Genomic DNA, 11,350 nt, shown 5'->3' on the forward strand with positions numbered 1-11,350 from the left:
TCCCTTCCAGAGCTTTCTTCTCATTATGTGACCCCTAAGTGAACTGAGCAGCCCATTACTAAATCCTAAAGTGGTCAGCATCATGCTATAACCTAACCTCACCCAGCTGAATGCATCACTAACTCTGTGTTCAAGGAGAAAGCAATGCTTTCCATTAAAGAAGGAATTTGAGAATCTCTGTGACTTATAATGAGTTGACTAAATAGCATATAGAATCAAAGTTTTACCTATAGCAGAGTCTAAATTCATTGAGCTTTCTAGAACTTTATCCAGAGCAGTCTAAATTCATTTGCTCATAGCAAAGTCTAAATTCATTCTAAACACGTAAAGTATTTAGAATCCTTCTCCCTTCTAACATCCCTTCTACATTAGTCAGGTTAGGCTAAGTTATGCTGTAGTAGCAAACAACTCCTTAAGGTCTCTCAGCAGCATATTACAACAAAAATTATTTCTCACTTATTTTATATATGGAATAGATGTTAGCATGGGGACTCTCCTCATCATGGGTACTCAGGGACAGGCTACAGGAAATGCTACCATCCTGTAATAATGCTGCCATCTCAACATGGCAGGGGATGAGAGAGTGTGGACAATTGTGTGCTGGCTCTTAAATGCTTCCTCCAGGCATGACACGTGTTTCTTTCACTTATATTTCATTGGTCTAAACAGCCACATGGCCATGTCTAACTTCAACGGAACAGTGTAGTGCAATTTTCCTGTGTTCCAGGAAGTGGAAGACTATAAATGTGAGGGAACAACTGCAATGTCTATCATACCTTTAAGTGGATATCCAGCCTTGAATACCTTCAGGTTTAAAAGTCTTTATTCCTGCGGTGATATTAACCTGCCAAATGCAGATTTCAAGTCATCCCGAACACTTCTCACATAGAGCATCTTACTCACGATTTGTTTATTTAACAAGCTGCTACACGGTGCTGAGCAGTGTGGGCAAAAGAGAGGAACATCAGATCTGTTCCTTTGTCCTCCCATGATCTTAGCCCAGGAGAGAAAGAGAGAGAGAAGACTAGTGCCACAGAAAAGAAGTTCAAATTCTACATTGTTTAGAGGTGACAGAAATTCCTTGCAGCTTTTGGGAATGGCTTCAAGGAATCAGCCTTGAAGTACTGCTAAAAAAAATTTTAATGTAAGTCTCAACCTCTCTTTCTAAACTGGTGTTTGTAGAATTCTTTTATTCTTTTTTTTTGCAAATACAAAACAGCTTAAAGATGAAAATAAAAGCCCGCCAAGCCTGCAATCTTATTCCTTCAAAATAAGCATCCTTAAAAAGGTGTGTGTGTGTGAGTGTGCATTACACATATGTACACACATATATGCTTATATATTCATATATACACATATACATACATATACATGTAATCTGCCTTTGACAGTCAGCAACATATGCCATGTTTCTATGTTGAAATAATAAAGGGGTGGCTAGTGTTTGGCTGGTGGCAAGATCATTACAGATCCAGTTGAACAAAGGCATAGAAGCACGAGGTGAAGATGAACTTCTCAGTTTGGCTGACATCATGGTGTGTGGAAGTGTGGAAGAGAGAAAGCTGGGAAGGTGAATGGATTGGGTCTCAGAGAATGTGCAGCGCCAGGTAGCGGAATTTCAACAATTTTCAGTGGGCAATAGTGAAACTAAAGGTTTATTTAAATTTACAATAACTTTTCTAAAAGCCTCGCATTTTGTATAACTTGGAAACTGCAGTTAAGCTATAGAGAAGGAAAACTCCCATGATCTCACCACTCAAAGATAATCTTGTTAACATCTCAGCATTTTTATTTCTAGATCATTTTCAACACTTGTGCCCATTTTATCTTTTACAAAAGTGGGATCCTACTGCATATGCCATCTGTAACCTGATTTTTTTAAACCTAAAATTTTATAAAAGTTTTTTTAAGAATATAAATATAAATTATTTTGAGTGGTGGAATAGCATTCTATTACATGGACTTTTGCCCATAGAAATAACTGATTAAGGATCACACAAAAGGAAAAGCAATTGAATTATCCTCTTCCTTAAATATACTTCATTTACCTGGTTTTGAAATTAAAAATTGATTCATGAACATTTAATGAACATGAATTTCATGAACATATACATTCTATAAACCCCTCCCACCCACCCAGTGTGCTGTGTGTGGGGAGGGTTTGCAAAAGTAGGACAAAAGAGCAATGGGTGGTGGAGAGAGGAGGAAGAAACTTTCCTTATCAGAAACCAAAAATGATTTAGGGGTTGAGGAATAATATGATCAGACTTGCGCATTTAGAAGAATCTCCTAAATGAGGGAGAGGGATTTTAAAGGGAATGAAACTGGAAGAGAGTCTATAAGATAGATGGGATAGGGATCATTTTCCTTCTTGGACAGAATGAGGCAGGTGGCACAGAGAAAGTAAGTGACTTGTTCAAGGTAGGAGGATATGGCTGCTCTAGGGATAAGACTATGATATCCTCATCCACAGACCCAGAACTCTGTCCTGTGCTGGCCTACTCGCAGATTCTGTTTCCCTGGCTTTTTATGTCCAGATGGGTGGTCATGGCATCACTTTTGGATTTTTACTCTTACATTGGGAGCACGTGCAAAGTGGATCAGTGTTTAATATGTATGTATGCCATTGGATGCAGGCCACATCTCAGCCTGTAGCCATTGCCTGAGCAAATATGAGAAATATTTGGCAAAGATCTCTGGGCAAACAGCCTGGGAGATAATTTGACCTTGTACATAATTAGATTTGTGAACCGGTCTAATTTCATAGTAGTAATTATACTACTAGACTCACACCAATACTTTCCACCACCAAATGTGTGAGCTTTTTTCTCACACTAACCAATTCTCCAGTTCTCGGTGGACACCAAATGGATGGCTACAACTCAATAAAGTCTGACACTGTTTACTCGGAGATAGCATCAGATCCCATGGGTTAAGGGTTCAGTCTCACAAGACTGCTCCCATTTCAGACACCAACCACAATTCCCAGTTATCACCTGTGCTTCTGACCAAACAGCTATAAATCGGAGGTTCCCATGACACTGTCTTCTGGTTTGATCATATGCTAAAATGGCTCACAGAAATCAGGAAAATAATTTACTTATCAGATTACCAGTTTATTATAAGAGGATACAACTTAAGAACAGCTAGATGGAAGAGATACATTGGGCAAGGTATGGGGAAAGGGGCACCGAGTCCCCGTGCACTCTCTGGGGCACCCCCCTCCCAGTAGCTGCACATGTTCACCAACCCAGAAGCTCTCCAAACCTCTTCCTTTATGGTTTTTGTGGAGGTTTCATTACAGAGACATGACTGATTAAATCACGGGCCATTGATCATTGACTCAGCCTTCAGTCTCTCTCCTCTTCCTGGAGGTGGGATGGGGTGGGGTGGGATGGAGTGAGTAGGGCTGAAAGCTACAACCCTCTCATCTCATGGTTGATTCTCTGGCAAACAGCCCCCATCCCTAGGCTATCCAGGAACCCCCAGCCGTCAGTCACGAATTAGCATAAAAAAGACACTATCATTGGTAAGATTCCAAGGGTTTTAAAAGCTGCCAAGAAAGGGAGAGGGTTATGTCACACCAGCCAAATAAAATTAACTATTTCAACAGATGCTTACTAAGCTCCTGTCCTGTGCCAGGTTCTGAGGGGAATTCTGAGATGGACAAAACTCAGTTCTGGTGCCCAGGGAGTTCACAGCTTGGCAAAGGAGACACAACCAGGGTGCAGGGAAGGATCGCCTGGGTGCCATCAAAGGAGAACCTAGGAGCACAGGAGAGGGGAGATTAACACTGTCCAGGAATCTGAAAATCTCTTTGTAGGTGTGGAGAATGGACTTGGATAGGAGGAAAGAGAGGGTGCGATTTTAAGAGTACAGTAGTCCCCCCTTTATCTGTGGTTTTACTTCCTGTGATTTCTGTTACTGACGTCAACGGTGGTTTGAAAATATTTATTACATGGAAAATTCTGGAAATAAACAATTCATAAGTTTAAATCGCGTGCTGCTCTGAGTAGCGTGATAAAGTCTCGGGCCATCCCGCTCCGTCCTGCCTGGAACGTGAGTCCTCCCGTTGTCCAGTGCATCCGACTGTCACAGTACGGCAGTGCTTGTGTTCAAGTCACTCTTATTTTACTTAGTAACGACCCCACAGCACAAGAGTAGTGATGCTGGCATATTGTTATAATTGTTCTATTTTACTATTTGTTATTCTTGTTAATCTCTTTCTGTGTTTAAACTTCATCATAGATATGTATGTATAGGAAAAGATATCAGATACGTGGGGTTTGGTACTATTTGCAGTTTCAGGCATCTACTGGGCATGATCCGCTGATCCATGGTCTTGGAACGTGTCTCTCATGGTTAAGGGAGGTCTACTGTATTGATTCTGATTAATGCCTGAGAATGGGATGTTATTTCATTCACATCAAAGCCTTTTTCCTTTCTTCCATTCTTTCTTCCTTTTTAAAAAATTCTCCTTCAGGAAAAAAAAAAGCAACCCTGGATATGAGACAGGGGGACAGGGTGACGCAGGGGAAATGAACCACAATCCTTTACCTGGATCTACTCTGAAGACTCTGTAGCTACCATTTCCCCAACATGTACCATGCCATGTATTTATTTGAATACTCATGTCCTTGTGACTCAAAGTTGATGTTCTACAGGTCGTGGAAGGTACAGGATCCTGACTCTTGGGAGGCAGCTGCAGTTCAGAACTTGCCTTCTCTTGTGGTTCTTTTTTCCGGCAATTGTACAGGAGGCTTGGCTTAGAAAGTTGATACCCTGGCTCTTCTTCTCCCCTCCCCATTCCTGTCTGCAGTCCTGTGGGGTCAGTAGCACCCTAGGTCTCCTTGGGACCCCTGAAGTTGTATTTACATAGCTTGTTGCCATTGATTTCCACAAATTATAACACGAAAGAACAATCAGTGGTCCTCTCTCTTCTAGCAGCTTCCAGAACCGCCTTCTCTTTGGTCCCGTCCAGTAACTATGTGGATGCTGAATGTGAAAGCTGCCGGGGTCTCCAGCAAGCACCTCTCCTGGCTTTATTTTTGCTGGTGAACACCTAGTCAGGCTTCAGGCTTCAGACTTCCGATTGAATGTCAGTTCTATTGGAAAGCCTTTCCACAGCTTCCAGCACTGTGCCAGCACTGAGGGAGATTCTGCCTCACCTTGCTGTTGCTACAGGCTCCATCCTTCTGTTAATGGCACCTGTCTTCGTTTGCTTCTGGTTGCTTATAACAGAATACCTGAAATTCGATAATTTATAAAGAAAAGGAATTCATTTCTTATAGTTATGGAGGCTGGGAAGTGCAAGGTCAAGGAGCCACATCTGGTGAGGGCTTTCTTGTTGGTGGAGACTCTGCAGAGTCCCAAGGTGGCACAGGGCATCATATGGAAAGGGGGCTGAATGTGATAGCTCAGCTTTTCTTCTTCTTATAAAGCCACCGGTTCCATTCCCATGATAACCCATTAATCCGTGAATAGAGAAGTCAGTTTGTAAGAGTAGAACCCTCATGACCCAACTGCCTTTCAAAGACCCCACCTCTCAATACTGCCACACTGAGGATTAAGTTTCAACATGAGTTTTGGAGGGAATGTTCAAACCATAGGGGTACCCATGACACAGCATTGCCATTTATCTGTTTGCAAGTGTATCTCCACTCTACTGAGTCATTAAAGCACAAGGACTGTGTCTTAATTTATTTTAAAATAGCTTTTTAAAGATACAGTTTACATACCATAGGTTATCTGTTTAAAGTGTACAGTTCACAAACATTTCCCAGCTGAATGGGGAGATAAAAATCTGTTTTCAAGTGAAAATTAAACTCAATTCACTGGAAGAAAAATGATGATATAATTTCCTCTTATCTTTTTGCTCTCAGGAAATTCTAATTAATATGCTAATTACTTGTGTTTTGCAGGGCCTTTGCATCCATCAGAAAGGGGAGATTCAGGTTTAAGAGTGAGCTCTTTATTGTCTCACACAGAAGTGGTAGTGGAGGAGGAACTCCATGGTGGCTCAGTCCCTTTCTCTCCCTTTAGGTTTAGAAAACTTTGTAGTCTTCTAAATGTGAGTATATTTATTTAGAATATCCTCTAATTCTAAATAATTATATTTATTTCTCAAATGTGAAATTCAGGCTCTACAAAGAGATATACAGGACAGAGATGGGATGAGATTATTAGAATAAAACCTCTGAATCTAATAAGGAATATTTTGGAGAAAAAAAAAACGGTCTTGCATGTGAAGATTTATCTTTAGATAAACTTTTCTTCCACCCAATATTTTTGTAAAACTCCCCAAGTTCCATCCTTTCGTAGAGGTTAGTAGAGCCCCAGACCTTGGTCTGGTACAGGAGAGAGTTTGGATAAAAATATATGAATCTGGACAAAAGGGCCAGCCCCACTTCCTTCAACCTCTTAAAGTCTGAGACTTGGGGCTTCCCTAGAGGTGGACCAGTGAGCCAGGCCTCCCCACCGTTTCCACCTGGTGGCCTTTGGGCACTACCTTCCAACTTGCCACCTTGTTTTTCCCACTCCCCTGATCATCTGATCAGCCTACTGCCTTCCTTCCCAATAAAGGTCATGTTCTTCTCTTCCTCTGTCCCTATTCCAGCAATTTCCCCCATAGCCACTGCTTCCTTCTTATCCAGGGTTTCTTACCTTCAGCACTATTGACCTTAGGTCATATTGTTCTTTGTGGTGAGGGGCTGTCCTGTGCCCCATAGGATGTTTAGCAGCATTCCCAGGCCATTTCACTAGATACCAATAGCACCTCCAAGTTATGACAACCAAAAATGTCTCCAGACGTTGCCCAGTGTCCCCTGAGTATAAAGTCACCTCATTGAGATCCCCTAAACCAGTCCTTTCTCCCTTCATCTGGGGCTCTTGTTTATTAAGCATTCCACAGAGAAGACACTGAATTAAATCTTTCATGTGTTTTATGCTGATGGTTCTCAAAATGTAATGAACATAAGCATCACCTTGGAAGGTTCTTAAACTGCATATTCTAATTCAGTCATTTTTTTTTTTGGAAGGGCTTGAGATTCTACTTTACTTTTATTTCTTTTTTTTGAGACAGGGTCTTGCGCTGTCACCCAGGCTATAATGCAGTGGCAAGATCATGGCTCGCTGCAGCCTTGACCTCCCGGGCTCAAATGATCCTCCTGCTTCAGCCTCCCAAGTAGCTGGGACCACAGGCATGTGACATCACAACCAACTAATTTTTATTTTTTTTGTAGACAGGGTCTTGCCATGTTGCCTAGGCTGACCTCAAACTCCTGGGCTCAAGCAATCCTCCCACCTTGGCCTCCCAAAGTGCTGGGATTACAGACGTGAGCCACTATACCCAGCCCAAGATTCTACATGTCCAACAAGGTCCCAGATAATGCTATTACTGCTGGCTCATGGGCCACACTCAGTGAGCAAAGCTGCAGGTCATCACATCCTCATGGTCATATGAGGACTCTATTTCACAGATGAGGAAGCTGAGGCTCAGAGGGCTCATATGTGGCTCAATCACATTTTGAACCCAGGTCTGCCTGCCTCCAAAGCTGGTGCTCATAACTAGATTCTCAGTTGATGTTGGGCCAAGGTGCCTAGGTTCTCTCCTTGACCTTCCTTCTCAAGTAATGATGCTATGATAAGCTCATCGGAGGCTAAGGCCCAGGCACGTGTTTACCTGAACTATCTATGTTATATGATTCCTTCCTCAGACAGAGTGAGCTACTCACGATCCCAGGTGTATCCTGAGGCCAGCCAAGGTGTATCCATGACCTCATGCCTCTGTTCCAGCCTGCCCTTTGACAGCTCATCCCACCTGCCTGCCCTCCCTGCCTATCTGCAGACGGTAGTCTAGGATTGCAGCTGCCCCGGGGGCTCATTTTCCCTCTCAGCTTCCTGCCTTAGCTGTCTCCTGCCTCCCACTCACCTATTATTCCAGCACTCTCACCTGGTCTTTTCTGTCTCATCACTGCCTCTTGACATCTTTATCTCATAGTAGTTAGTTAGGGGTTCTTGGTAATGCCCTAAATCCTTATGGCAGGCGGAGGGGAGTGGGGAAAGAGAGTGTGCTGTGCGGCTGTGCCTACTTCTGGAGGGTAAGACTCGGGCCCTCCAGGAACAAAGGGTTCCGGGTGGTGGCAGCTATAGCCGAGCAGGATGCTGGCCAGGGATTACACAGGAGTATTTTGTTTGCTTAAGAAAATAAACAACACTGAGTATGAGATGGAGGGAGGGGGTGTTGGTGCCAGAGAGATTGGGAAGAATCTGCCAAGAGAGCGTTCTACTCACTCTCCTCTTTTCTTTAATCTCCACTGAGCTGGAGGCAGTTATCCTGTCCCCCACATCACATTCCTACTCCTGTTTCCCATGCCTGGACCCAGGTTGGGCAAACTCTTCCTGTAAAGAACCAGACAGGAACTATTTTAGGCTCTGTGTGCCATATGGTCTCAGTCACAACTACTCATCTCTGCCTCTGTAGCACGAAAGCAATTAGCGACAATATGTCAACAAACATATGTGACCCATGAGAACTTTATTTATGGATACAGAAACCTGCAAATAATGTCTTTCTTTTGATTTTTTCCCCAATCATTAAAAAATGTAAAAAGTACTCTTAGGTCGCAAGGTTAAGCCATTCTCAGCTTAGCAGTGGCAGGCTGGATTTGGCTTGTGACCTACAGTTGGCCAATCCCTGATTCCCAAAATGTATTCCTCAGGGATGTGGGCAAATACTTATGGGAAATGCTGGATTAAACAGAGTTAAGAAGCATCAGACATTTCCAGGACGGGCTAGCACATGCCAGGGCTCTCTAACTGACTTCATTAGGATTCATCTGTTTCATGGAGGATCTTGCAAGACCAGAATTCCTCAAGCCTAGAGTCTGAGGACTGTGCTTTGGGAAACAGTGCTCTGCTTGATGCTCTCACTGGGCACATGGTAGAATCTAGAGCTGAGTGCCTTGCTAGCTGGAGATAGGGTCAGAGCTCTTGACTGCACTGGCACTCTTGACACATCACACTCTCGGTGTCCCCTGAGTGGTTCAGAGCCACACAGGCCAAGACTAGCCCACCAGAACACCAGGCCTTCCAGCTTTCTGGGCTTGTCCATGCATACACTTCCTTATTCTTCCAGGTTTCCAGAACCTAAGGAGAGGCACATTTTGATTGAGTGATTATAACCTAAGGACCAAGGGTAGCTGCATGTCAGGAAACACTCCTCAACTTCCTGGCCCTGACGGATTAAAGGAGAGGTACTTACAGGTGATTCCTTCTCTGTGGACTACTGTCCCAGCATGAATAAGGCATCATTATTGAATTATTTTGACAGGAAGGAGACTGGTGCATGCTGCACAGTAATAATGTATTAACATGTGTACAGTTTACCTAGGACCTCTGTGTTGTTTTTGCATTTGTTTATTACACTTGCCCTTGGGGGGAGGTGGGACAGATTTTTTAAAAATTTATACATGCAGAGACTGCAGCTCAGAGAAGCTAAGAGACTTGCCCCTGCCCACACAGCCTGTGGTAGAGCCTGAACTCAGATCCAGGTCTCATCTCACCTCAGGGGCTGCTTTCCCCATCTCCCTATTGTCTTAAAGTGATGGGTGACTAGGCAATGAAGTAATTCGCTAGGAAAGCATGACCAATTTCCCTTTCTCCACCTCCCTCTTTTTCCTCCACCCCTCCCCCCTCAGCCCCCATATATATGCCCAAATCTCCACAAAGCCTTGCTTGCCTGCAAACATTTACTTCCGAAACGACTTCCACGGCTGGGACGGGAACCTTCCACCCACAGCTACGCCTCTGATTGGTGAATGGTGAGGGTGCCTGTCCAACTTTTCTTTTCTGCAAAGAGAACCAGCCCTCTCCAGGCAGCCAGCCCTCAAGCATCACTTACAGGACCAGAGGTGAGCATGGGGATTCTTGGGTACTTTTCTTTGAAGGACTAGACCTCTGCTTTATTTGTGAAAGGGGGTCAAGGTGGGGACAGCAGAAGTCAATTTTTTGAGTGTTGATGTAGGGACAAGACATGACTGTGATGAGGAGCTGCTTTTGCCAATTTAACACCAAGAAGAATTGAGGCTGCTTGGGAGGAAGGCCGGGAGGAACGCGAGACTGAGAGATGAATTTTCAACAGAGGCTGCAAAGCCTGTGGAGTTTAGCCAGGTGCGGTGGCTCGTGCCTGTAATCCCAACACTTTGGGAGGCTGAGGTGGGCAGATAATTTAAGGTCAAGAGCTCGAGACCATCCTGGACAGCATGGTGAAACCCTGTCTCTACTAAAAATAAAAATAAAAAAATTAGCTGGGCATGTGTTTTCGATATTTTCAGATACAAAAATCCCAGCTACTTGGGAGACTGAGGCATAAGCATCACTTGAACCTGGTAGGCAGAGGTTGCAGTGAGCCGAGATCATGCCACTTGACTCCAGCCTGGGTGACAGAGTGAAATCCTGTCAAAAAGAGAGAGAGAGAAAAAAAAGCCTGTGGACTTTGAAAGAACAGAATGAAAAGACATTGTGAGAGATGCTGAAGCGTAGCCCCTGTGCCCCGTGACCCATAACCCAGGGGTCGCTGCCTCCCTAGCCCAGCAGAACCGGGTCTTCTCTGGTCTTCCTCCTGGTGTAGGGGTGGGAGGCAGTTTCTTTAGGTGTCAGACCAGTGCCTGGAGTAAGAAAGGTTCTTAAATGATTGTGTAAAGAAGCACAAAAGAAAGGGAGAAAGTGAGAAAGGGAGGGAGCCAGAACGCAAGGAAGGAAGGAAGAAAGAAAGGTAAGGAGGGAGGGAGGGAGAGGGAGGGAAAGAGCAAAGGGCAAAGAAGGCAGGTGGAAAGACATTCTCTGCATCGGTTATAATAAATACATAATGGCGTTAGGTACCCCAGCTTGGAGGTTCTGCACACAGTCCTTCCCAACCGGCACTTCAGAGGAAGGCTTTAGAGATGATTCATTGGGAAATCTGATGCCTCTCTCTTATTTGGTAAAAAAAAAAAAAAAAAAAAAAAAAAAAAAAGTGAATTCTTAGACTCAAGAATGAGTGGTTAGTGGAGGTGGCAGAGTCTGTGTATGACCCTGACCTGCCCTCTGTGTCCCTCCCTGGGACCAGGATTAACCCCTTGCTCCCTTGTGATGAGGAGTGAGGGACAGCCGTCTCCTGGGGAGGAGAAAAAGACCTGCTGTCTATGTGTGCCTAGTGACTTCAGGGCAGAACTTGGACAAGCACATGTCTAGTTCAGCTCTTTGTTTTCCTAGGTTTGGGCTCCCCAGACGAGGCACATTAGAACCTCCCATTTCTCCACTCTTCTGGGTCAAATTCTGACTTGTAGGTTGGAGGCTAGAGAGAACTGCG

The sequence above is a fragment of the Macaca nemestrina genome, chromosome 1, assembly GCF_043159975.1.
Source record: "Macaca nemestrina isolate mMacNem1 chromosome 1, mMacNem.hap1, whole genome shotgun sequence".
In the NCBI taxonomy this organism is placed as follows: domain Eukaryota; kingdom Metazoa; phylum Chordata; class Mammalia; order Primates; family Cercopithecidae; genus Macaca; species Macaca nemestrina.